We start from the raw sequence: 5,595 nt of genomic DNA on the forward strand, positions 1-5,595 counted from the left end.
GAGAACATCCTTCAGGGAAGGCATATTTGTGTTACAACTGCTGAATGTACATGAACTCTGCCAAATGACTTGATTCATCTCCCAAATTTAAATTTAAACCATTGGCTGAATCTTCTAAACGTTCCAATGAAAACTTAGGCAATCAGCAAATATTTTACACATTACATATTATATATAAACCATCTTACAGGCACTCATTTGAAAGGCAAAAACTTAGTGTAACATGAAGGGAAAACCTATCTAGTGATCCTGGGGGTTGCTGAAGGAGCAATGATAGATTTTTGTTAAAGTACTTGAGATGGATTTTTTGTATCAGTCAGCTCTTGCTAGTAGGACATCGGATCGCAAATGCAGAAATCTAAAACAAAGCAGTTTAAGCAAAAAAGCAATTGCTTTTGGGTCTAGCCACTGCTGGATCCAGGACCTCTGACGGTATTGCTAGCTATCTTTCTTACACCTTCTCTCATTCTTCATCTCTGCTCTGCTTTCCTCTCTGTTGGCTTCAATCTCAGGCAAGGCATTCTTCCCACTGTGTTGGAAAGATGGTCATCAGTAACTACAGGCTTAATTCAACCAGGCTAATAACCGCAAGGAAAGAGATCCCCCTGTCAAATCATGAGAATGACCCTGATTGGCCCGGCGGGGCAGGTGCCTGTCCCTGTTCCAACCACCTGGAAGGTTGTGCTCTACTTAGCCATGCCTGGATCATGGGCCCAATGTAGAACTGGGATATTGGGTCAGCATCTCAGGCAACAAAACCATCGGTAATCAGGACACGTGAGGAGTGGTTCCCAGAAGGCTACATGATAGGTTGTTAGCAAAACAAGAGAGGAAGAGTGTTGGTCAGGTAAACACAACAGGTTGCCAGAAATAAGAGATAAGGTCAAGTTACTTCTCATGATAAGACTGTATTTCAAGAATTCCTCTGGAAATAAGGGAGATCAGGAAACAAGTTTCTAGAGTCTTCATGGAGAAGCGAAGCGCAGTTCCCGATGCCGCTGTAGCTCCAGGATTCAATCTGACTGAAGCTCTGAAACAAAAGAGCCACTCTAGAAATTGCCATTTAAGAAAGTCATAGAGCAGATGATGCTATGCTCCCTCTCGTAGGGCTGGTCCATTTTGATGCTTCTGTTTCTTCTGTCTCTATAACTACTAATTCACTACTGCTGTTCATTTTCTTCTCTCTAATGGCTTCTAATGCCTCGTGGCTTCTGTTTATTGCTTTCTTTACATGCATTTCTCTTCTGAGCTACTATTTTTCCCCATTATATTAATTTCTGCTTTTAACATATTTCTGCCAATTTTCTTGAGCATTTCTCTGTGGTTCTTTTCCTAGCACTTTTTCAATTGGATAGCTCATTAATTTCCCATCTTTCTTGTTTTCAATATGTACAATCAAGGCTATAAATGGCCCTCTAACTCTGCATTAGCATATCGCCCAAATTTTGATATGCAGTGCTTTCTGTGTCCTTCAGCTCCAAATGTTTTATAATTCTCATTTTAATTTCTTCTTTAGTCCATGATTTAAAAAAAAATTGTTGTGGAAGTATACTATACATAAAGTGCACAACTCTTGAAGTGATCAGGCCAATGAATTTTACATACGTATACACCTGTAGAACCACTGCCTAGACCAAGATACAGAACATTTCCTCCGGCATCCCAAACATAGCCCTCCTTTGTGCCCCTTCCTGAGGAATACTGCCCCTAGAAGTCAGCACTATTAACTTTTTTTTTTAAACAGAAACTAATAAATGTTTAATTTACATTTTTTTCTGTTAAAATATAAAACTAGGGTTAAATTAAATTCTCAAAGTCTAAATTAGACTAAATATAAATCTGCTGTACAACCCATTGAATGGATTTATAGTTTGACAGTGTTCCTTAAAAGTGTCTAGTCATCTTCCATCTTTTTCCTTTTTTCTAAATTCATTCTGCCCCAGTCTTCACTTATCATCACATACACTTTATTCTATCAGACATTTTCCAGGACCAACATACTACTTAAATAATCATTAAGCCTGTTTAGAGCTTTCCCAAACTTGAACTTTTCTCCCCTTGACTACACATCCCAAGGTACTACTTTTCTCACTTTTTTTGGTTAGTACTATAATGTTCCATAAAGAAACAATAAAAATTATGTATTTCCCTAAAATAAAAGATCAGTATTCAATGGTTATTATGTTAACCAGTTAATAAAAGTATATCAAAAACCACTCATGTTTGTTAATCAACTGAAATTATAACATAATAAATTAAACTAATACTTTGCTATTTACTTAATGCTTACAAATTATTCAAGGAATCAAAATGGCTTCACAAAACTTGATATCTGCTTCCCAAATACTTCACATTTTTTAACCCCAGATCCATACAAGGAGAAAAATCCAAACATACTCTCTTTACCTAAAAACTAAAGTTTGCTAAAAGGCATTATTTAGGATTTTTTAGACCTAGAAAAAGAGTTATACTTCCAACATGTATTTAAATTATAAATCCATTTTTATCCTGTGATACTGCTTGAAATTTAAGTACATCGTAGTTAAATTAACTGGGCTTCTGCTTCATCTCTTCAAGTCTGATGGAAATTCGTTTGCATCAAGGCTCTTATTCAAGATTTCTTCTTCTTTTAAATTAGGTAGAAGTTCTCCAAGACTACATGGTTTTGTGGTTTTCAATCTTTGTTCCACTGGAGAAAACTTAATTAGTGGTGAAAGTGACCATTTCCTTTCACCAAGGGACATGTGTAAAGATGGTTTTGTATAGTCAATATGCAAATCATGAGTACCCAAAAAGTCAAGCATATCATCTGTTTGCATGTTTGTGGGAATAGGGCTCAATTCTGGTTTGTGTCCTTCAAGTGCTTCAGGATTAGAAAGGTCACTTTCTTCCCTTTTCTTGGATAGAGATTTTTTCAGAGCCTCGTATCTATGACAAATAGCCTGTAAATTACAGTCCGATTCTGGTGTAGTTGGTCTTTCTCCCACAACATCTTCTGGAAAAATGCCACTGTGCATAGGACTATTTGGCTCCAGTTTAAATTGGCTTCTGTACTACTGGAGCTATTAAGACTTAAGTTACCAACTTCTTCTGGAAGAGTTTCATGTCATATGCCAAAATCAATATCCTTTAAACTCCTGGAACTAGTTCCACTTGATACTTGAGAAGAATCCCATAACATACTTCTATGCATGAAAGGTTCCTTGTAAGAAGCTTGCAAGTGGTCAAGAGAAGACTCTTCTTCACTGCTACCCATTACAAGTCTCCTAGTCCCTACAGCAGGGGAGACTGTCTCTGTTTGGCTAGTTTCTAAAAGCTTGTTCCGTAATGCTGCACACTCCAAACTTGCTTGCACGTTATTTTCTTACTTAACTAATCTGACTGATTTTGTGTCGATGGTCCACCTATGACTGGTTACCACATGTTTCTGAGGCACACACTTGAGGCAATCTGAAACAACTTTCTCTTCAGGCAAATGGGAATGGCTAGAAGCACTATTAACTTTTAATATCATGGATTAATTTTACCTCTCTTTGAACATCACCTCAATTGGAATCATACATCCCATTTTGTTACTGTGAGATTTATCCATGTCATAGCATCTCTCTTTCTCTCTCTCTCTTCATTACTGGCAGTGAATATATTCACTCATTATATTCATTCATATATATTCATTCATTCTACTCTTGATGCATATTTGGTTTGTTTCTAGTTTGGGGTACTATGGATGTTCTTGGGAGGCCTGGGTAGATCAGTCGGTTAAGCGTCTGCCTTCGGCTCAGGTCATGATCCGGGAGTCTTGGGATTGAGCCCCATATTGGGCTCCCTGCTCAGCGGGGAGCCTGCTTCTCCCTCTCCCTCTCCTTCTGCCCCTCTTCCTGCTCATGCTTGCTCTCTCTCTCTCTCCCTCTCACTCATTCTCTCTCAAATAAATAAATAAAATCTTTAAAAAACTACTATGGATGTTCTTAAAAATGTCTTTTGCTGGACATATGTCCTCATTTCTCATGTTCGTACCACTAGCAGAATGGCTGGGTCTTCAGGTAGGCATATATTCAACCTTATTAGATACTTCCAAACATTTTTCCATTGTGGTTTTTACCAACTTACACTCTCACTAGTAATGTGTGAGTTCTCATCGTTCGACATCCCATCAGTATTTGGTATTGATAATTTTTCTTTTCTTTCTTTTCTTCCTTCCTTCCTTTCTTTTTGAGGGAGAGAGAGAGAGAGGCAGGGGAGGGGCAGAGGAGGAAAAGAGAGAATCTTAAGCAGGCTCCACGCTCAACATGGAGCCTGATGCGGGGCTCCATCTCACAACCCTGAGATCATGACCTGAGCTGAAATCAGGAGTTGGCCACCTAACCAACTAAGCCACCCAGGTGTCCCTCTTTTCTTTTCTTTCTCTCTCTCTCTCTCTTTTTTTTTTTTAAAGTTTAGCTATTCTGGCTGTGTGCATAGTATCTCAAAGTCCTTTTAGTCTGCATTTCCCTACTCATTATAATGTTGAATATGTTTATCATATGTTTGCTGGCTACTTGCTTATCTTCTTTTATGACTGTTCATTCAAACCCTTTGCCTATTTCTAAACTGGGTTGTCTTCTTATGATCGAGTTGTAAGTTACATAATCAGGATGAGTCCTTTACAGATATGTGAACTGTGAATTTCTTCTCCTAATCTGAGGCTTGCCTTTTCACTCTCCAAATGATCTCTTGATGAATGAAAGTGAGTAACTCAATGAAATCTAATGTTTTGCTTTTCAGTGGTTGTGTTTACTGTGCCCTGTTTAAGAAATCCTTGCCCACCCCAAGGTCATGAAGATATTCCCTTATATTTTCTTTTTTTTTTTTATTTATTTTATTTTTTTTTTTAAGATTTTTTTTTTTTAAAGATTTTTTAAAATTTATTTATTTGACAGAGAGAGCAAGAGAGCACAAGCAGGGGGAACAGTAGAGGGAGAGGGAGAAGCAGGCCTCCCGCCAAGCAAGGAGCCCGATGCGGAGCTCGATCCCAGGACCCTGAGATCATGACCTGAGCCGAAGGCAGACGCTTTACTATCTGAGCCACCCAGGTGCCCTCTTATATTTTCTCTTAAAAGCTTCATTGTTTTGCCATTTACATTGAAGTGTATGACCCATTTCATATTAATATTTGTGTATGGTATTATACAGGAATCAAAGCTCATTTTCTTTTCCATGTGAATATCCAACGGACCCAACACCATTTATTGAAAAGAATAAGAAGAAAGAATAAGATAATCCTTTCTCCTCAGTGAATTGCAGTGATTTTTTTCTGGGAGTCTGTTCTGGACTCTATTTTGTTCCGCTGGCTAGCCTTGTGCCTATATCACATTGTCCTATTTAATATAGCTTTATGATAAACCTTAAAATCTGGTAGTCTAAATCCTCAAACATTCTTCTGCAAAATTGATTTGGTCATTCTCGATTCTTTGCATTACCATATGAATGTTTAAATCAGCTTATCAGTTTCCACAAACAAAAAACCTGCTGGGATTTTGATTGGGATTATATGAAATCTGTAGATAAATATGGAGAGAATTGACATTTAATCAACAGTGATTCTTTCAATCCATG

At 37.8% G+C, this 5,595-nt stretch overlaps 1 pseudogene; it reads right to left on the reverse strand.

Annotated features, from left to right (window-relative positions):
* Positions 1-2,538: 2,538 nt before the first annotated feature.
* LOC116645115 lies at positions 2,539-3,514 on the reverse strand (annotated as a pseudogene).
* Positions 3,515-5,595: the final 2,081 nt, after the last annotated feature.

This window comes from Phoca vitulina, unplaced genomic scaffold (genome assembly GCF_004348235.1).
Source record: "Phoca vitulina isolate PV1807 unplaced genomic scaffold, GSC_HSeal_1.0 scaffold32, whole genome shotgun sequence".
In the NCBI taxonomy this organism is placed as follows: Eukaryota; Metazoa; Chordata; class Mammalia; order Carnivora; family Phocidae; genus Phoca; species Phoca vitulina.